The following is a 23,361-nucleotide window of genomic DNA, read 5'->3' as shown; positions in this document are numbered from 1 at the left end:
AGGAAAGTTGCAGGCTTCCTTGATGATTGGGACTACAGGCCCGAGACGACCCAATCAGGCCGAAGGCCTAGGATGTGTATATGTTTGCAGCAAAGCTGCAATCAAGGTCCATGTGGGTGCAGCAAAGCCCAGCGGGTTGCTCCCTAGTTTGTGTTACAAGGGGTGGTGCCATACCATGTCCAAATCCCCAAAAATTTTCGACATATATAGGGTTTAAGAAACCCTAGAATTGCTTCTAATTTAATTTGATACTTTGACTCACATATTCCACATAACAATTTAATTGTGTGATGCATGAAACAAATATATATATATATAGAAAAATATATGGAACATATAATATATATATATATATATATATATATATATATATCAGAAGAAAAATATAAACATAGGGGGTTCATGCATCATGGTGAATGTTTTCATGCTTCAAGGTCGTTTCAAATATCTTACTTTATTTTAAGCGTACCTGATTGGCAGAAAACAACAAAAGTCTTTGAATTTGTTGAAGATCCTTCTCGGAAAGCTAGAATTGCATATCCAATGTGTTGTATCACGTTCAACACAGAAAATTAAATTGAATCAATAGCATGTAGATAAATTCAAAATAATAAATTAATCATAAAAAGAATAATTAAAACGTAATACTCCCCTGATTGAAGATAAAATTCTCTTTAGCATAACGTCAAGAGCGTGCTGATAACGTGTTGTAGGCATAATTTACTGAACAATTATAGAGGCCTTAGAGAGAGGGGTGCGGCAATAGGTAGAGAGAATGAGAGAGATGTGTAATTGTGGGTGTGTTTTATTCCACCCCATTGTGCCTTTATTTATAGTAGTGGGATAGGTAAAAACCTTTCCCTTTAGGATTACAACATTTAATAGGTAATCTACTCATAATAGGAATATAAGAGATATCCTAAGATATACTAGGATTTACATAATCACATTCCTAATTTAATAGGACTGCAACAAAGAAGAAATTTTGTTGGTTTTAAATATATCTCACAAAAAGGCTTCATTAAGGTTTTAACCATGTCCACTTAAAAAAAAGTTTAATAACCTATTTTATTTTCAGTTTTTATTTTTTGAAAATTGAAAATCAAAAATTGAAATCTTGCTTAATTTTTTTTTAAAATGAAAACTAAAAACCACTTAAGTTTTCAAAAGTAAACCAATCTCTCAAACCACCATCAAAATAACAAATATATTCTTCCCATATCTCCTAAAATCATCCCTTAATTACCAATTTGAAACATCCACTCAAACCTAAAAAATAGTATAGGGCCGGCTATCCCATTCAAAACCTAATCCATCACCTTTTTTCTACCTTTTCCATCATTTCTTCCCTTTTATTAGCCAATCAATACCATAAAGTACTAAAACATTTCCTTTCATATTTAATTAGCCAATTAATTGGCTAATTAAACCTAAAATAAAACCTAAAACTCCCACCTAGTAGCCGGCCACATTCCCTCCCTTCTTTTCCCTACCTTTTCTGATTTCCTCCACTTTATTACCCAAATAAAGCTAGTCATTCAATTTGGTAACTTCCCATTTATTTCTATCATATTTTATTAGCTAATAAAGTGACTAATTAAACCACAAAAATTCACTAAAAAACACACAAAGGGGCCGGCCGCTTTCTTGAAAAAGTGGACCAACTTAGTCCTATAAATAGTCACCCATTTTTACCAAACACTCATTCTAAACCTCTTGCAAAAAATCCCAAATACTCTAAACACTATTTCTCTCTAAAAATTCTAACTTTGGCATCGGAGGTTCTTCGGCCAAAGTCCCCCCCCCATTCATCGTGGGCGCGTGAGGCTTTTGGCCTTAACCTAAGGTGCTAGTTGTTTTGTAGGTGCAAAATCGTCCAAGATCGAGGAGGAGAAAATTTGCATCCACAAATTGGTGCTTTCATTGAGAGTTGAAATCCATACTCGTAGAAGACTCTCGCACAAAAAGGTTTTTTTTTTTTCTTTATTTTCTAGTCCATTTGAATATTTTTCATACGTTCTTATTATTAGAATTTTTTACTTGCAAAGGTTCTTTGATAAAACGTATAAGAAAAATATAATGGCTGGAAATTTAGAAAATTCCGCAAGTAAAAATTCTAATATTCAAGAAAGGGAATTGCGGAGATCCGTGAAGCAAAATGCGACAATAAGGGGAGCGGCATCATCACCACGAGCTTCCACCATGGGAACCACCGTGGTGGCTACCTCGGTAGCCAACCGCGGCGAGGTCCATGGTGCCTTCACCACAGCCACCATGGGAACCACCGCGGTGGCTACTTCGGTCATGGGGCCTTCACCACAGCCACCATGGGAACCACCGCGGTGGCTACTTCGGTAGCCGCTCGTGGCGAGGTCCATGGGGCCTTCACCACAGCCACCATGGGAACCACCACGGTGGCTACTTCGGTAACCACCATGGTGGCTACTTCGGTAGCCACTCGAGGCGAGGTCCATGGAGCCTTCACCACGGCCTGAGCCGTGCCATCCAAGTTTACGTGGACCCAAGCCCAAGCCTCGCATTCACGTGCACCGCGCATTGAGCAGCCTGCTCCCGTGATCCAGCCTGCTCTTGTAGCCCAGCCTGCTCCAACGATCCAGCCTGCCCCAGTGATCCAGCCTGCCCCCGCAGCCCAACCTGCTCTCATGGTTTCCCAAGCTACCCAAGTCGGCCCGAGACAATTTCAACCATCCGGACCAATCATCGAGGCTGAGGCGTTTTCACCACATTTCTCTGCAAATTTGACATTCCCCAACTCAAATCTCGCACTTGGAGTCAACCACCCTTTTATTGTTCAAGGAGGTGCATTCCATCCAAGTTCTTCTAATTCGAATGGCGAACAAAACTTGTCCCGACAAGTCATAGAATTGACGAGCGCCCTTGCACAACAAACTACCTTGGTGAATCAACTTTTACAACGCGCTGAGATGCAACGCGCCCACGATGAAGTTTCCCAAAGTAGAACAAAGGTAGACAATGAGCCTTTTAAGCAGCGTCCTGGAAAGCAGCCATTCAACCCATCACAAGTTGAGCATTCAGACAGTGCACACTCTCGATTGGGCCCCCGAAATAGCGTATACTCCCGTCTTAGCGCGCGGAGGAGCGTTCATTCTCGGTTAGGCCCACGGGCAAGTATACATTCACGGTTGGGGCCACGCTTTGATAATCAACATGGGCAGCCTTCCAGGCAGAACATTCATTCACCATTAGGCTCACAAGGAGTATTCTCCACATCACATCGGAGCAGACAGCCTGACAAACGGAAGGAAACAATCATTCAATCTGGCTCTAGTTCAACCGGTAGCCTGCAAAGAAATCCCTCGCCTGTTAGGAATCTATCTCATCCATTGCAGCCACAGCGTAGACGAGCCGAGCGAGAAGAAGAACAGCCTAGACCGGTAGAAAAAGACCAAGGGCAGCCAAAGGCTCCGCTACCCCAACAAAAGCAAATCCAAGAAGAGGTAGAAAGGCTTTTCAATGAACGGATGCGTGATTTTCGGCGCAACGAAATGGTTGATGAGGCACTAAGGCGAGATATGACCAACATAAGCAGGTCACCTTTCGCGGATGAGATCGAGCAGGCAGAGCCTCCGCGCAAGTTTAGCATGCCGCACTTCACATCTTTCAAAGGAGACGGGGATCCCGAAAGACACTTGAAGCATTACCGAAGTGCGATGGTCCTTTATCGGAATAATGACGCCCTTATGTGCAAAATATTCGCCACTACTTTACAAGGCGAGGCACAAGATTGGTTTCATACCTTGCCGGCATGATCTATCCAGAATTTTGATGATCTTTCCTTGGTTTTCACCAAAGAATACTCATCTTATCGATCGATCAAGAAGAAGTCTGATCACCTGTTCAACGTAAAGAAAAACCCAAAAGAGTCGCTTCGCGATTACGTGAAGAGATTCAAAGCAGAGAAGGCGAAAATCGTCGAATGCGACAACTCGATAGCAAGTGCAGCCTTCCAAAAAGGACTACCAGCAGACCACCCACTGTTTGGAGAAATGATCATGAAAGAAGACCTAACTCTAGCAGATTCCTTTGCTCTGGCCGAAAAGAATGCGCTTTGGGACGAGGCTCGACAAACAGAAAAGGCTCCTGAACAGCCTCAAAAAGAGTTGGCAGCTGCTCAAAAGAAAGATGAAAAACAACCCAACAAGGGCAGACAGGAGTTCAAGCGCAGGGACCGACCCACGACCAAAGAAGGCCTGATGACCAATAACTATTCTAAGTTCTCAATTCCGATTCATCAAATCCTTCGTGACATCAAGAATGAACCATGGTTCAAGTTGCCGAAACAGTCAAAAGGAGATACTTCCAAGTTGGACCACACCAAGTATTGCGCATTCCACCGAGGTCCTGGTCACACAACCAACGACTGCTACACTTGGAAGAACTACCTAGAGAAACTCGTGAAAGAAGGCAAAGTCGATAGATATTTGGACAAGCCAACTGAGCAGCCAAAAAAGAATGCAGACGGAGATGAGGAGCCACCAACTAAGATGATTCGAATCAATGGCATTTTCGCTGAATCCGAGCACTTGGGGGCCACTAATAATTCCAAAAAGAGGAAGATCCAGCAGGCTTTACTAATCTCACAAGTTCAAGCAGTTGATACCCAACCTGGACCTATCATTAGCTTCACGGAGCAGGATGCGGAAGGAGTCGACTTTCCACACAACGATGCATTAGTAGTATCTGTCCAACTAGCCCATGCTATAGTCGACAGGATGATGGTTGACAATGGAAGTGCGGTCAACCTACTTCAACTTTCAGTCATTCAGAAGATGGGCCTGGAAAGTACAATCATACGTCGGGCAGAGGTACTTACTGGATTCAACGGACACACCTCAACTGCCATAGGCCATATCACACTTGACATAAAAACATCGCCAGTCGTCTCAAAGCAAACATTCACGATTGTAAGTGACCCGTCTCCCTACAATGGGATTCTTGGGAGACCTTGGTTGATCAAGCTGGATGCTGTCACTTCCGTCAAGTATCAAAAAATCCGATTCCGCATCCCAGGAGGAGGAGTCGGAGAGATCAAGTCTGACCAGGTTTCACCCCGACGATGCACTGTGCAAATGTTGAAAGAAACAAAGAAGAAGACCTTTACCCCCGTAGAGGTTACCAAAGTCCAAAAAGGCAAAGAAATTGCCAAATAGCAATTACAGCAGGTGGATCGAGAAGATGGCGCCCAAGCATACAAGATAGGATGGAAACCCGAAGAGGACGCCGAAGACATCATTCTTGATCCCCAGCAGCCGGAAAAGACGGCTAAAATTGGCTCACGACTAAGCCCAGACGAGAAGGAATAACTCATAATTTTCCTTAGGAAAAATCGAGATATCTTCGCATGGTCACCATCCGACATGCCCGGTATTGACCCCAAGGTGGCCTGCCACAAGCTGCACGTCGATCCAACTGCCAAACCGGTAATTCAAAAAAGAAGACATTTCGCTCCCGAACGAGTAGCGATCATCGAGGCAGAAATCGACAAACTATTGGAGGCCGGTTTCATAGAAGAGGTAGCACACTCGGCATGGCTTGCTAATGTCGTACTAGTCATGAAGAAAGCGAAGGGCAAATGGAGGGTTTGCGTAGACTACACCGACCTCAACAAAGCATGCCCAAAAGACCATTATCCTGTCCCTCGGATTGATCTATTAGTAGATTCAACTTCTGGAAACCAGTTGCTTAGTTTCTTAGACGCGTACTCCGGCTACAACCAGATAGCCATGCATGAGCCCGACAAGGAGAAAACTGCGTTCGTGATAGAGCGAGGCACTTACTGCTACAAGGTCATGCCCTTTGGCCTCAAGAACGCGGGAGCCACTTACCAAAGGCTAGTAAATATGATGTTCAAAAAGCAAATTGGGGTAACCATGGAGGTCTATGTTGACTATATCATGGTAAAGGGCAAGCAGCGATCAGATCACATTCGTAATTTAGCAGAAACTTTCAATATCCTTAGAAGGTACAAGATGAAGCTCAACCCCACCAAGTGCACGTTTGGAGTATCTTCAGGCCGATTCCTAGGGTACTTAGTAACCCAACGAGGAATTGAATCACATCCCAAGCAAATCCAAGCAATCATAGAGATGAAATCTCCAACTACCTTGAAGGAGATCCAAAGCTTGACCGGACGAGCAGTCGCCCTCAATCGCTTCCTCTCACGATCCACCGATCGATGCAAACCCTTTTTCAAAGCTATCAAGAGGGCACAAAAAGACAAATGGGATGAAGAATGCGAAAAAGCTTTCCAAGACTTGAAGAATTATCTCACATCACCTCCCTTACTATCCAAGCCGGAAGCAGCGGAGGATTTGTACATTTATTTGGCAGTTTCCGAGGTAGCAGTGAGCTCTGCTCTCATACGAGAAGAGCTGGGGGCCCAACTGCCGGTATTCTACATTTCTAAAGCTCTTCTCGATGCGGAAACAAGATATCCGAAGATCGAAAAATTAATTTTGGCGTTAGTTGTTGCGGCTCGAAAGCTCAGACCATACTTTCAAGCTCATACGGTCATTGTTATGACTCAATATCCCTTACGATCAATATTACATGGTCCGGACGCTTCTCAACGAGTGATGAAATGGGCATTGGAACTTGGCCAATATGGTTTAATTTTTCGACCTCGCACAGCGATAAAGGCCCAAGCCTTGGCAGACTTCGTGGTAGAATTCACACCTAGCCTAGGCAACGCAACAGTGCGGCCCAACGACGCCCCAGAAGCAGCCGAGAGTACCTTAGCCACACTTACTCCATCCAATAAAGATTTCTGGAACTTGCATGTCGACGGTGCATCCAACTATAAAGGCTCGGGAGCAGGTGTAGTTCTTGTTACTCCAGATGGCTCAATGCTCAAGCAGGCGATCACTCTAGGTTTTAAAGCATCCAATAACGAAGCAGAGTACGAGGCTTTACTAGCAGGCCTCCGAATGGCAAAAGACTTGGCGGTGAAGAAACTCGCAATTCATTCTGATTCCCAACTAATCACCAGCCAGGCTACTGGGGAATACACGGCAAAACACCCAAGGATGGCACAATACCTAGAGAAAGTACGCCAGCAGCTTGAAGCATTTCAGACTTACACTCTCACTCAAGTTCCGTGGGCAGACAATGCACATGCAGATGCACTAGCTGGTTTAGGCTCCGCCCTTGACCACCAATTCAAACGCTCAATTCCGGTGGAATATCTAGACAAGCCAAGCATAGAGATGGAGTCGATAGCTGAAGTGTCACAGGTTAGTGTAACTCCCACTTGGCAAAGTTCAATTATAGACTACTTGGTCAACGGCACATTACCCACAGAAAGATTGGAGTTAAGGAAGCTCCAAATTAAGTCGGCACGTTACTATATGTGGAATGGCATTCTCGTCCGAAGATCCTACACCGAACCACATCTCCGCTGCCTAGCACCTCCCGATGACTTGAAGGTTCTAAGCTCAATCCATGAAGGCGTTTGTGGGAATCACTCTGGAGGTCGATCCTTAGCCCCAAAAGGCTCTTAATGCAGGCTATTACTGGCCTACCATGCACCAAGATGCTAAGGAGTTAGTGCAAAAGTGCGACCGCTGCCAACGCTACAAACCAGTACCAGCACTACCCGCCAGTGAGCTACACCCGCAAACGAGTCCTTGGCCATTCATGCAATGGGCAATCGACCTGGTAGGGCCTATGCCGCCTGCTACAGGGGGCAGATGCATGATGATCGTGGCAACCGACTATTTCACCAAATGGGTAGAAGCAGAACCCATGACAACCACGACTCAGATGGACATAGAACGCTTTATATAGAGGAACATCATTTGTCGATTTGGCATCCCTCAGTCCATCGTTACTGACAACGGTCCTCAATTTGTGGGAAAAGATTTGGCAAAGTTCTTCCAAAAATACGGCATCAAACAACACATGTCCACACCAAGATATCCTCAAGGCAATGGGCAGGCTGAAGCATCAAACAAGACGATCCTCGACTGCCTTAAGAAATCCCTCACCGACAAAAAGGGAAAATGGCCAGATGAGCTCCCAGGATGTTTATGGGCATATCGCACCACCAAAAGACGAGCAACCGGTGAAACTCCTTTCTCTTTGGCGTTTGGTTCAGAAGCAATCATACATCCCAACATCATCGTGCCAAGCATCAACACTCTATTGCCAAGCGTTGAGCAGAACAGTAAAGAGATGGCCACAGATTTAGATCTGGCAGAAGAGAGACGCAAACAAACCATCACCCGCATCGCAGCCTACCAACAGCAGCTCATTTCCAGCTACAACAAAAGGGCCAAGATCCGGCAGTTCCAACCCGGAGACCTAGTCCTAAGAAAAGCTTTCATCACTGCCCGCAGAGAAGGCTCGAAAAAAATAGACCCCATCTGGGAAGGTCCTTACAAGATCAGCAGAGTTGGCGGCAAAGGCAGTTATACTCTTGCTACCATGAATGATAAAGAGATGGAGAAGCAATGGAACGCCTACAATTTGAGGAAATACCATGTGTGATTTCACACTATATCAAGACCCGAAGACTCGAGCAGCTCAATGGGCACCACCTCATAAACCGAGGATTATCCAATCATCATGCAGTTTTGCAACCAAGTTATTTGCTCATTTTATTTTTCAATAAAGAATTCAAAAGTAATTTGTAACTTGGCTTTAATATATGTCTACAACAACTTATTTCTTTCTGCACTTCAAAAGAGGATTACACCCCCCAAGGGACTAACTGTGCTCTCCAAGGCGGGATGATAAACTCAACACTCCGAATATCCAGACGTGGATGAGCTTGGCTGCCCTAGAATAACTAGGTGCATGATGGCTTGCGCCGGGATTCCTAGAAGTAGCCACAATGGTCTGTTTCAAGGCTTAGCTAGTTGAAGGATTATGGGTCTATCGGCTTAATCCGCAGGGAACCGGGCCCTAGAGACGGAGGGGGCACATTATGCAGCACACCCAATGAGCGGCTGCCCTGGAAACCTAAAGCTGCTACCGAGTGCACTAAGGTAGCCTACGGATTTCCAGATGACTGCCTACGGCTTGCCTTTCGAGCAGTAGAACCACGCTAGACTTATGCAACCGCACATTCTTGTGAAAGGTTAAACAAGTTAGCGTGCACACGCGAAGATTTTATCCACTACCGACATGCTACGTAGTCGATAAACTTCACCTCTGCCAAACGCAGAATAACCTACACCAAGTCCTAAAGTGTTGTGATACTTGCTACACAGCCTACAGAATTGGAAAGAGCCAAGGTTGAATAGCCAAGTGGTTACGCGGATTCGTCTGCTTCTGTAAGTAAGGCATCCGGCTGCTAACCCAATGGTTAACAACTTTGCAAAAGTTCTACATCAACACTTACGGCTGCATAGGCTATGTGGGCTTGTCTGCTTATAGAAAAGTAGCGCGCCTGCCACTGGCCTATAAGGACTAAAGGTTAAAAAAAAAAAAAAAAAAAAAAAAAAAAAGAGCAAGGATGGGAAAAGCAAAAGAAGCAAGTTTATTAAATTTTATAGCAAAATTGATAAACAACAAGCAAATATCGAAAGAGTTCAAGCAAAAGCAACAAAGGAAAGAAAAGGAAATCCTAAAAGCTACCTAGAAGACTACTCTTCAGTAGTTTGGATATCTCCCAACTGCTCGGTCGTTACACCTTCAGCAGCCTTGGTGTTTTCAGCAGCGGCATCCTCCGAATCTTTACCCTCGACTGCTCCAGCCTGGGTATCAACTCCTCCAACTATTTCACCGATAGAAGACTCAAAGGTAAAATCGAGCAAGTCTTCTGGAGAAATAGAGAAGGTTTCGAAGTCTTTACCGGAAAACTCAAAGTCAGATGGCCGCCCATAGAGATGATCTACATAGCCCATCTTGTAGAAATCGGTTTGGTTCTGAATAAGCGAAGCCTCGAAACCATCTTTCTCACTCTTCAACTGCTCATTCTCCTCAAGCAGGCAAGCACGAACCCGCTGCAACTCTTCAATTTCTTTCTTCAGATTTTCGTTGGTCTTCAAACACTTTGAAGTTCCGACACTTGAGGCTCAAGCCTGTCAACAACCTTTTTGAAGTGGATCGCTTGGTTGTAAGTAGCAATCAATTCTTCATCCTTTGCATAAGCAGCGGAGCGAAATTCAGATATGGAACGCTCAAGATCTTGAATCTGAGGTATGTAACGCTCGATTTCCTTCTCTACACTTTCATTCTTTATTTGGATCGCATCAAGCCTAGTCTTCAAATCCATGATCTCCTGGTGAGCGGCTTCAAGCTGCAGAGAAGTGGGGGCAGAAGTATTAGATTCCTTCAAAGCAGCAAGCTCAGATTCCAATTTCTTGATTTTTTCGGTCGAGGAATAAGCTTCGGCAGCCATAGTTTTTGCCATCTCTTTAGCAGCCTTGGTGTCCTCTTGGTCAAGGAACATAGACTCGGCTGCCAGAATTGTTGTTTTCTGCATCATGGCTAGCAGAGCAGTCTTCCTATACTCGGGTGTGTGCTTTGCAAAAAAACTCGGACCAACAATCTCTTTGACGCCATCAACAAACTGGGCACATACATCCATGTCTTCAAGAAGATCTGGTTTCAAAAGCACACAAATCTTAGCAGCCTCCCCAGAAACGGACTTAGCGGATTCTTCAAGCCTGCCTGAGCGAGCAGCTTCATTCTTATTAGCAGACGAGTTGGTTGCAGCAGCGGAGGAAGCAGTTTTTGGCGCCACTTTAGCAGATAGGGGCACCTTATCACTCTTCATAGTAGCAAGCCTCTTCAAGGGTAAGCCAGGTTTAGTCCCGGACGGATGCTTCGGCACAAACTTCGGTACCAAAGGCACGGAAGAACTTTTACGCTGAGCAATTTTTTCAGCAATCGAGCTAGCAGCCTTCGAAGCAATAGGCGTTACCGGCACAAATGTAGCAGTTCGTTCTTTCTCGCCCTTAGAGGAAGTCAGGTCAATCACAATCTTGGGAGCAGCCGGAGAATCCCCACGAGCAGTCTTCGTTTTCTTCTCAGCAGGCATCTCTTAAGTAGGCGGGGAATGTTTCTTTTTCCCACCTTCATTGATAGTAGGCTCCATCACAGTGATAGGACGAGCCATCGCATCTGCCTTGATCCGTTCTATTTCTTATTCTGGGGGCAGTCCACATTTTTCCTTACGAAGAGGACTAAGCAGCCAACGCCACTCACGATACTCGGAAGGGATACCCAGAGCGACATGTACTTTTTTCATGTCTGGAGAAACCCTAGGAGTTGAGCCAAATTCCGAATCTACAAAAAAAAAAAAAAAAAAAAAAAACGGAAGGCAATCAGAAAATTGAAGAATAATTTGGCACTAAAGCAAAGCAGCCGAAAAGACTAGGCAGTCTGCTTACCAGATATGAAGACCGTTGATACACGCAGCTCGGGAGAAGAATCAGATTCCCATTTTCCACTTATCTCCAAAGTCTCTTTGGCCCAATCATGATCTCCTTTGCTCGAATTATCAAAAAGCTTATGACGAATTCGCAGTTGTCCAACTCCATCAATACGACCTATGTCAAAGAAATACCAAAATTCGTTGGTGGTTAGTCCCAAGTCAAAGAATTGGTTCAAATTGTGGAACCCCACCATCACTCGGACCGCATTCGGGGAACATTGGGCAGGCGCACATTTCATAGAGCAAATCACTTCTTGGAAGAAACGCGGCATAGGGAAAGTAAACCCTAACACAAAATAGTAAGGATGGAACTTGATAGCTCTCCGAGTTCCACTACATGGTTCCCGGTTGCTACCATCCTTAACTCGCCTCACACGCACTCCCGACGGAATGGCATGCCAATACGTTTCAAGAAAATCTCTAAACAAATTGTCGGAGCTAATCTTGAGGTGAGCAGCTTTGAAGTAGCCAATCTTGCTCAAAGACCTGCCTTGACAATACAACGGGGGCACACCATCATCATTCTTGCGGCTCGAGGAAGACATGCTTGAAAATTCAAGGAAGATTTGTTAGAGAGTTGTTTTCAAAAAAAAAAAAAAAAAAAAAAAAAAAAAAAAAAGCAAAACAGCTCTCGGCAAAAAAAAAAAAAAAAAAAAAAGAGTTGAAAGCAGAACCAGCCAAATTGCCAAGCCCCACGGCTTGGCTAATCATCCATTCACCATCGCCCAGCAAGAAAAACCAAAATAAAAAATCAAGAAGACAAGAAAATCAATTTTTTCTTACCTGGAAGCAACGAAGAGCGATCCTTTACACGGGCAAGATGTAGAAGATTGCTAGAGGAGGGGGAACAAATATCCTCTAAGCTCTCTTTTTCTCTTGTAAGGATGAATAAGTTTCTCTCTAAAAGTTGATTTAACAATCCACTTAAGGTGGACTTAAATAAGCTTTGGGGAAATTTATTTCCTTTTCCTAGAAGGATTTAATTTCCTATTGAAAGAGAGAATCAACAACAAAATAGGAAGCAGTTCAGAGTTTCCTAAAGCAAGAAAATCTCTACACCTATTGCCCTTTTTTGCAAACAGCTCAACAGGTGTGGGGGCATTTGTGGAGCCAAAAATATTCACTAGGCGACACGTGGACTTTTGAACGAAAGAGGACAAAAATACCCTTGAGGCATACCGGGATTCCTACGCGCAAGTAGTGGGTAATCATCCTCAACCAATTCAAAAATGCTCCAGAAGAGGTAACCAATTCCAAATTATCTTATTTTAGGTAATTATTTCCAAAACTTAATTTCCCTAATATAATCTAAATAATATATTAGGGAAATTAAGTTTTGGAAATAATTACCTAAAATAAGATAATTTGGAATTGGTTACCTCTTCTGGAGCATTTTTGAATTGGTTGAGGATGATTACCCACTACTTGCGCGTAGGAATCCCGGTATGCCTCAAGGGTATTTTTGTCCTCTTTCGTTCAAAAGTCCACGTGTCGCCTAGTGAATATTTTTGGCTCCACAAAAACCTAGATGCAAAAGTATAATTATTGGCCACTTTAGTTATAAACTTTTTGGATGATGATAAATAGAAGGTAATTTTTACACACCATTTTTAGTTTCTCTACACATTTTTATTTCTAACCGTTAGATTGAATAAATCAAACAATAACAACAAATATAACTAAACAGAAGTATGTTTATCATTTCTCATATGAATAAATTGTTTTCGAAAAGGAATCATGAAGAAACTGAGGAATCAGGGCTCCACCTCTCAGGTGGCCAAATTTGCCAAATCTGTCACGACAACACAAATCTTGTCCACAAGAATTATAAAATGCAGTTTATTTTGGTGTTTACAACACATGGGAATCTCAGTCATAAGAATTTTGGACCCAAAAAAACATCTTGAAAATGGTTTGTTGTTTGGCCGTAATACCAAATTTCCATTACTTTATCTGCAAGTTACCCAACTGAAGGTGTTTTCCATTTCAACAATTCCAAATTATAGCATCCCTATCAGAAGGGATCATTATCTATGGCTGGTCTTTGAAGGAATCTTTAGTAGGAATACTGTTTCGGTGTGCGGGCCAAAGTGCTTATTTTTTACTTCTGCTGCCATGTGACTTTTTATCAAAAGTGCTTAGTTGCTTATATTTATTCTAATATGTAATCCACCGACAGAAGAAATTGAATACCAATTAAATTTGGCATCTTCAATCTTAACGAATTTATACTTATAATACAATTAAACACTTGATGAAAGACTAAAGTCACGCACCCAAAGAGTGGGGAGGGGGTGTGTTTGGCCAATGAATATCTGTTGCCTATGGCCAATGAATATATGTTGCCTAAGTAAGTTTTTTTTAGAGAGAGAAAGAGTTGACTTAATTGCGTAGAAAAAGTTTACCAAAAATTGGCAAAGAAGGGGTATTAATAGGGAATCCATGCCATCTGTTGTCATCTAGATGGTCAAGGTGTGTCATCCGAATTAGGGTTGGGCAAACGGGTCTTGGACCCACGGGTCGGGGCGGGTAATGCGGGTACGGGGCGGGTACGAGCTGCTTCTTAATTTTGTAAAAACAGATCGGGGCGAGGCGGGCCGGGTAATTGAAGTTTTCGATTCGGGCCAGTTCCCAAAGTATAGGAACTGCGGGTACCCGGACCGGCCCGTTTGTGTTACAATGGACGGACGAGTTTTAAGATATCATCCCTAGCCAATCTCAACTGTTTGTTTCAACCCTAGCCAATTCCACCTCCCGAGTTCCAGAAGCACCTTCAGACATTCAATCTCTCAGATTCTCAGACTCTCCCTCGACTCCCTCTCTCTATCCCTTCCCTCGACTCGCAGTGGTCACCACCGTCGGGACCAACACAACAGCACCACCAACTCCGTTGTCGTGACCACCATCACTCACCCCATCACCACCTTCGAGCTTCAACTCTCAGACTCTCACAGCGCTGTCGCGACCAACACAACGGCACCACCTCCGCCATTGCGACCACCATCATCACCCCATCACCACCGTCGAGGACACTGCTACTATCAGTACCAATCATCATCCCTCTAAAATTTAAGTAATTTTGAATTAGGTTTTATTATTAATGTGAATTTCTGGTGTAGGGATTTTTAGGGGTTTTAAGTTAGAATTTGTAGATTGATGATTGAGTTGTAAAAATGTTTTAGGATCTGGAATATGAACTGGGAGAAGTAGAATTTGTAGATTGATGATTGAGCTGTAAAAAATATCCCTCTTTTGATTTTTTTCAGATGGAGTGTTTTCTTTAAGAAATTATTTAAGATGGCACATAAAAGCTTAACTGCTAAGAACCCTCTTACGATTTTTAGCAAAGGTTTAGCAAAGGTCTTAAATTCATGGTAACTGATATTTTTCTGAGTTATTGTTATTTTTTGGAGATGCAGTTTTTCAGATCTTGTATTGGACTTTTTTCGTTGGTTTTCAATAGTTTAGATCACTGTTTTTCTGTTATTTTATGATTCAATTTTTCAAGTTTTTTAATGTAAATTATGTTAGTTTGGTTTTGTTTTTATGTTCTTAATTGTGCTTTGTGTGATATTTTAATTTCACTTGTACTGATTTGGGAAAATATATAAACCTCACCTATTTGTTTCTGTGTTGACTGTAGCTATCTGTTGATCTTGGATTGAACAAACTGGAAATCGAACATTCTTACAGGGCCATTGATCCCCTACATTTTCTTTACCCTTCCTTCAATATTGTTCAACATCTTCAAGTTATTTTCCACATATATTTCCTGTTGTCGGTGTTTTTGGTTCGTTCTATTCCCTAAAAATCTTTATTTTTCCAGGGGAGAGATTGGAAAACGGATTGCTCTTGTTGGTGTTGTCTTACAACTTTTCTTCCCTAAACGTTTCCCAGGTAAAATAGAGTATTTATGCCCACTGCTGATCGAACATGTCTATGCTTCCAAGTTTATGACCTAGAATTTGTTGCTTACTTTATCCTAATCACCTTCTGTTTACTGCTTGTGGTCATTAACTATGATTATAACCTCCAGAGTAGCTGGAATTGCCCACATCATTGATTCTTCTTATAGTGGTTGCTCCTAGTTTATTTGCGAACACTGTGAGAGGCGACTGGATTGGTGTTGTAATATGCCTTCTCATCGCCGGTTATTTGCTGCAAGAACACATCCGGGCAGCTGGTGGGTTCAGAGATGCTTTCACCAAAGCTGGTGGAATATCGAACTCTGTTGGCATAATCATTATGTTCGTCTACCCTGTTTAGGCCATTGTACTTTATATCTTATAGAAACTTTCACTGCCATGCTTGCCATCATGATTCATCTGGAGTGTTTTTGAGTTTCTACATTTTCTTAGGTTCCTTTTGGTGTCGTTAATTCATGTAATTCATACCTTCATTGTATTTGCGTGCATGTCGTATTGTTTGTAATACTGGAATCTAACTGTAAACTAGAATCTGTGCAGTTTTTACAAACTGCAATCTGTGCAACAAACATTTTTAAACAGCAAAAAAAAAAAAAAAAAAGGACCCGTGTACCCGGACCGAACAGGCCAGTTTCAACCTGGCCGGGTAAGGTCCGGTTCCTATTTTCAAAATTGTAATGCCCGGCCCGGCCCGTGCCCAACCCTAATCCGAATGGAGTAAGAAATAATTATCCCAAAGATATTATTGAATAAATAATATCTTGACATTATCTTGTAGAATCCCAAATTGGATTTGATTGTGATTACTAGCTTGATTAAATTGGTCTTCAATTAGGAAAGCATAAAGATAGGATTTGATTATTACACATATCTTTAATACAATTGACTTTTCTCCTTGCTATGAGCACGATAGGTTAGTGAAATTGTATTCAGCACCTCATAGATGTGAATCTTGCCAATTTAATTAAAGCATTCTTGTAAGTCGTTGCTAAAAGGCCACATATCAACTCCAAAATTTTTGAATTATTTATTACTCTACAGTAAGTAAAATAAACACACAGTAGATTTTAATTCTGCAAAATTTCCTTAGTTCTCAAAACTTCTATATCTATCTAATACTTGGGAGCACTGTGAAACTCGATGAGCTTACTCAACCAAACCCAAAAGAAAAGTCTCTAACCCTCATTTTTAGTAAGAGAAGTTAATGAGTAGTTACATCATTTTCATTCACTTCTATCGCCGAAAAACAATTTACACCACCCATAAAAATGGGGCCATCAATATGGGCTCCCTTCATTATATCATGTCTATGAGTTTCTCTCTATTATTTTTCTTGATAGAGTGACTGTTTGTCCTGCTAGATAAACATACCAACTGGCTGTGTTTTCTTAAGTGGGGATAAGACTGGTTTAGGTAAAAAGATAAAATCAGCAGAATTTGGAATAATTCTACTAATTAAAGAGGCTGTTTACACACCACCGCATCAATAAAATTGGACATGTTATTTGTATCTTACTATTTTTTTTAAGTTTAGTTTAACTCAACAGTCATTCATCAAATTATTATTATTTTTTGTTAAAAAGATAAACTTTATTATAATCTAATTACACTGTTTACATCTGCAGCAAGAATATTAATGAAAAAGTCCCAGCCTATCGCATCCCAAACGAATGAACCACCATGCAAGGCAACAAACAAGACAACCACATGGGCAGGAAGATTGCCACCCTGCAGCACAAACTCAGACTTTACGTCTCCTATTTGCGTAGCCAATGATTCAATATCAAAGAGAAAACCTTCCATAGTATAGGCTGGGCATCCGATTCAATTTCCACCTTCTTGCATCCGCCATCTCTCCAAAAAAATAGTCACGTTTTTGTGTCCTGAACTAAAAAAAAATAACTTCAGTGAGACCGTTCTCACATTAAATAACAGAAAGATATTGAGGATCATTGGCCTCTATCATTCCAAGGAGAAAAGGAGCTGGAACAGAATTACTGAATAAAGGAAGGCTAGGTTGGCTCATGATATGTCCTCCTGCAGATATGCCCTTCATCATTTCTGAATTTTCCATTTTTGGGTCAGCAATTAGGCCAAATGGCCTAATCTGTTTTAGCTACACTATTGCTTTACCCTATAAACAGTTAAAAATCACTAATTAACAACCCTGACTGGGTACTTTTGGGTTTGCCTGCATTTGGGAGAATAATGTCAACTTATTATTCCTTGTCTACTTTTTCATTAAAAGGAATAAACCCATAAGTCTAGAAAATTCGAATAAAAGGACAACAAGATAAAGTATAACAACTAATTTATTCTCTCTAAGATAAGTCCGGATCTGCATTGGGTATTACCGTCTAATGATATCGCTCTTTATTTGTAAATAAGAGGGTTTAGTTCGATTCTTGTCAAAAACGAATTTGGACCACATTATTATGGTTCACTCATTGTGAGACTTAAATCACTACTTCACCTTTTAGTGTAGACAATATCGTTTTTTCAAAAAAATAAAAAATAAAAAATAAAAAAAAGTCCGAATCTCGTCCTTTCATTTTATGGAATACAACTGAAACACTGCCAATCTGGCAATCCAACCAATCTCAACTAAGAAGAAAATTTTGTCATTCTACCGTACAATACTATTACCATAATAATTTGGTATTAGCCAGTAATGGTACTGTAATTGTATCGAACTGAAGAACTTTGATATGATATTGGTACCTAAAATCAATACCAATGGTATTATTGTACAGTATCAAATATTTATGTTATATGTAATTATACACATATCATTTAGTTTGCAACTTGAAGTCGTTAACTTCTATTTGATTTGGTTTGCAACTCTAACTTTTATCCAGTGTTTGAAATATCATCGATATGATCAATATTTCCATAGAAATATCCAAAAATTTAGGAAACGATATGGAAAGAGGGAGTGAAGTTTAGACTTCATCCCATATCCACGATGTTTCCAGAAATCAATCAATTTCCTCGATATTTTCTACATTTTCAGGAAATATCCAGTGTTTGCAAACAATTTGCAAGAATGCGCTATGAGCGGGAATGATGGGTTCAGCAGAGTATTCGTTGGGTGATTGAGGAATTAATGATCACACTAAATTTTAAGCGTCAAGCGATTCTCTATACAGTTTGTTTGCATAAAAAAATAATACAAGGCGCAGTGGTGTGGACACATATCTAAGGATGATTGGAATGTCTTCCAGCACAAAGAAGTGAATATGGAATCACAATTAGAATAGACGCTGGTCTAAATGCCAGAAAGATCTGATAATTTCAAGAATGAGGAATTTTACCAAGTGGTATAAACATAGTCCCTCTAGATCAACGGAAAATGAGCTAGCTTGTCACGTCGGTCGATGGTCACTGAAACATCATCATAACTCCACAAGTACAAAATACCTCGTATTGGAAGCTTATGGTGATATTTCTCATCCTGATACAGATACAGGAAGTGATTAAAACCATCCAAACAATTTATTGATATCTCACAAGTAACGTCAAAACAATACTTGTGAATTCCAACTGAGGTGGGATAGGACAAGCTAAAGGTGCTTAGTAACTACGTTTGCACCACCAGGGTAATACACAATATTTCATTCATAGGCGTTGATTTGGCTCTTCCATCGTCGCTATCATAAATTTTAGCTTATCTCAAATGAAGATGTATTTGAGAAATCTAAGGTTGGTAAAAGTTCTCGACATGTTTCTCACCGAGAAGTGTCATTCGATATTTCAAATGAAGATAATAACAATTGACTCTAAGTCATGAATAGAATGGTTCATTTCAAACGGTTTTAACCGTTGGAAAGTATAAGCGATTCTCCATCATGATGCCTCAGCACAGTCGAAATATCTAGAGAACATATCATCATGCATTTTCAATTGATCAATGTCATCGAAAAGTGTAACACATAGGTAGGTTGAGACAACAATTCGGTTGTCAGAAATTTTATTCATAATCAACACCCCAAGCTAAACTAACTTTCCTTGGTTGATATGTGAGGAAAAACATTATAGCCCAAAAATCGCTAATCAATTGTCGATAATTCGACAAAACTAAGGATATCTCAAATCTCACAACACTTTGTGAGAATGTCAACTTTCTTCCGCTACAACCTTTTGGAAAAAAAAGTAAAGAATATCCTTTACTGAGATCACGTCTCCTAAGAAAAGTACCCATCTAAACAAAACTAACGTTCGAGAAATTTTGCATAAAGCTAAGTGTCAGTATTTAGAGAATTTGGTCTCATTACTGAAGCGGATGAGAAAGTCATCGGTAAGACTACTATGAATTCAACAAGCTATGAAAGAAAACTCAAGACTCAAGAAGTTGGTTGAAGAGACCATCAATTCGAAATAAAGCTAACTATTTTTCGTTGTCACTTGATTTAGTTGCTAAAATCTAGTTATGATCCCAAGGTTCGGCCTTTCACCTTCGCAAATAGGTTCAAGGTCTCCTAGATAAGGGTTTGATTGGATAAATTCCTAATCGATAAGCTTTCGTAACTAAGTTCTCTAAATGAAGTAGGACTTGTTCGAAAAGTCACACAAAAAACTGATATAGTACGAGAAAGTGGATTGATGGTGTCCTTCGTTTCACCATTTGATGGTATCCCAGGTGAGATTTTTGGAATATGATGCCTAAAAGTACGACCTCGAATTGTACCGTACTACTTTCTTTCACTCCTCCACGTGCTAATAGATCTCCATAGCTTCCTTGATACTCCATTTACTCTAACAATGAGAAATTAACTCGTACTTCAATTATACTATCTACCTACAAAAGTGATAGAAAAGGTGGCTAATCAAAGAGGTTATGTTTACCTAGTTAGGTGATAAGGTAAAAACAACTATGAGTTTTCTGTCCTAATACAACGCTTGCTCCTAACTTTCTGAGATTTAGTTTTTTCGGCTCTAGCAGTCACTGTTAATCAATCTATTAGTCGCGTGCTAATTAACATATTTATGATATTTTGATATTGTTCATTACCCTAAACCTATGAACCGACATTCTGGTATAAAGGTATCACTCCTAGACACTAGCACTTGTGTCCAGTATCATAAATCATACCGCTTGAATATTGGTTGACAGTTCCTGGTTATCGAACAATATCGTCAATTAGTAGCGTCACCATAGGCTAATTACAAACTAGAGCCCGCTTGGATGGTTTTGGACGACTAATAAGGAACTAATTCTATGAGGTGGTTCCATAATTCTAGGGGAAATACTCAATACCTTGGAGATTTTATACTAATCATAGGTATAACAACTCATACTTCATTGCCTATACTCATCAAAATAATGAGTACATCACCAAAATAAATTTGGAAACTAGTATTGGTTAGAATGTCCCAAAGCTGGAAAGAGGAATTTGCTAATAATCTACTTTAGAACGGGTTTAAACGAAAGTTGATCTTTATCCGGAAGATCCGAAATGATAACTAGTGCATTTAAGAAGATTAGTGCTATCGGGAACCAAAAGTGATTGTCCCCCAGATGTTTCTTTCGTCCAGTGCTACCTCATTAGGACCAGATTTGTCGCTCAGGACAATTTTGGAATCTTGACGAAGTAACTTCATAGGTATCCTAATAGATGATATGCTAACGGGTACTGCCAAGGAATCAAAATTAGTTCTGGTTTTCTATCTCGAAAAGGTTGATAATGATGGGATTGATGTATAGTTCCCTGGTGTACACTGTTAGCCTTGCTTGAGGACCATCAACTTGTCTCAAATCTACATCTTTCCTTGGCAGGGAAGTTCTTCGATTTAAGTCTAAAAGCGTTAGCCAAAGTGATCTTCTAAAACGTCGACAAGTCGACAGAACTGCCCAAAACTTAGGAAAAGCTAACATAATTTTTGTATTCGATAAGGTGGCAAGATTCGAACATTAGGCTCAAGAACCGAGAATGCTTACATTACTCGTGTGATGAACGCTATACTGCCCAACTTATGCTCTAATACTAAACTAACACACCCTGACCCAGAATGTCAACTAGGACTTTGAATCGAGTTATGCTGGCCAACATCAGGAAGGTGACGAAGCCATAAAGTGTAATGATGTGGAAAATGTGAATAAATTTAAACCTAAAAGTGCCTAATACAAGAGTGTGCTGTGAGTGGGAATGAATCCAATTCACACGTGATGACAGAGCATAAGTACAATACAGTAAAATAGGGTGAGAATTATACCATCGATGATAATCGCCTACACCAAATAAAGTTTTAATAAAAACCTTTTGAAAGCGTTATAACCTCTCACCATTAAACCCGTATAGTTTCTAGAAAATAATACTATTACGTAGGTATAAAAACCATAGCACAAGAGCAGCGAAAATTGAAGTATGCCATGTCATAATATCTCAGCAATAATAAATGTAAGCTAGGTGTGAAACCAATATAAAATAGTATGCCAATCAATGTCACTTAACGTGACATGTACGACTTGACCTGTAGCTCATCAATCTAGGCTAGCACACGAGTTAAAGTCACCTAGTGTGACCTGTACGATAGGCTGGGTATAAATATGTACGATCAAGTGCTACGATCAAGTGAAAGTTGTGCGATAAATCGCGGGTCACCTACAAGTCAGAACCATCTATTGTGGTATGTACGATAAGCTGGCACCAAACTTGGATCTAAGGTAAGCATATGGTGCGGGAGGTGAGCAATCACGTGAAGAATTGCCCTAGCCTCGGGCGGGAGAACTAATACTGGGGTACAGCCATGATGAACCCTAAATAAATGTGTGCATACCAATGCAATTCAACCCATTCAATCACATAATACTCACCTGAAGCTTACCCGAGTCTCCGCAGCATCACACAATGCAATTCACAAGTGTAACAATGCAATATTTAAAATTTAACTTATTTACGACATGGCAAGCAAAACATAGTTCCATATAAAAATGTTTCTAGAAACCGTAAAGTTTATAAAGGATAAAGACCCACTCAAGCAAAATTTAACTTATATATATATATATATATATATATATATATATATATATATATACTGTATAAAGGAAAAAGACCCACTCACCTGAGGTCAATGCCACAACTCCTTAGCACAAATATCGAGGCATCACTAACGATCGTCGCTTAGAACAAATATTCAGTCACGTCTCAGAATTCTTATTGATAGAACACGTAACTTACATAAAACACATTTCCCAAAGACATTCTAGAATGATTTGAGACCCATTGACAAAAGTCTACCGTCGGTCAAAGATCGACGGTAGGGTTTACAACCCTACGTAACTCGATCCAAAAGATCTGCATCACAGATTTCCGATCCGTAATTTCCAAAGATCCACATTATGCTTCTAAAACATCGTACTAAAGTTTCATTATGATCCAGCAGTCGGATCTCTGCCAATTGTAAATTCAAGTGGCGGTTAACATTTTATTTTACGAACTTAGGAATCCAATTCGGGAAGATCCGCACTTCGGATTCCCGATCCGTCATTTCCTATTGTCCTAAAATATTATGAACAATAACCTACTAAATTTTGTGACGATCTAACAGTTGGATCATCGATTCAAATAAGGATCACGTGGCGAACCTTAGCGAAATTGTACCCAAACAATGGAATTTCGTTAATCGGACTTCACCTATGCAATTGGAGTATTAGACTTAGCTTAGGAAGGTCAAGTGGGGTCTCAACCCACGCGCCGGCGCACACGGTGGTCGGCTGCCCTGGCTAGTCAGAAAAATCAACTATTTCTAAAAATTCCCAAATTTCACGGAAATCTACTATTTCTAAAAATTCCCAAATTTCTAAAAATCAACTATTTCCAATTTGGCCGGGAAAAGCCTCAAATCGCCATAAACCTATCAGAACCCTAGAATTTGGGTGTCCTCGATTAGACTCCATAACAGCTCTGACGCCACAACCAATACATAGGCTTTATTCTTGAGGTTGAGGAAGTCTATTGGTGGTGGTGGTGGTTGGAGTTACTTTCAAATTTGGGTGGATCGCCACCATGA

General features: G+C 40.9%; 1 long non-coding RNA gene across 1 annotated transcript; it reads left to right on the top strand.

Annotated features, from left to right (window-relative positions):
• The first annotated feature begins 13,954 nt into the window (after nt 1-13,954).
• Nucleotides 13,955-15,842, top strand: LOC108169420 (uncharacterized). The gene is made up of 2 exons (XR_001785741.3): nt 13,955-15,322; nt 15,462-15,842. It is a non-coding gene; the product is annotated as an uncharacterized lncRNA (long non-coding RNA).
• Nucleotides 15,843-23,361: the final 7,519 nt, after the last annotated feature.

Source organism: Malus domestica, chromosome 10, assembly GCF_042453785.1.
Source record: "Malus domestica chromosome 10, GDT2T_hap1".
Classification (NCBI taxonomy): Eukaryota; Viridiplantae; Streptophyta; class Magnoliopsida; order Rosales; family Rosaceae; genus Malus; species Malus domestica.
The sequence above is the reverse complement of the archived record's forward strand: the minus strand, read 5'-3'. Positions and strand labels throughout refer to the sequence as shown.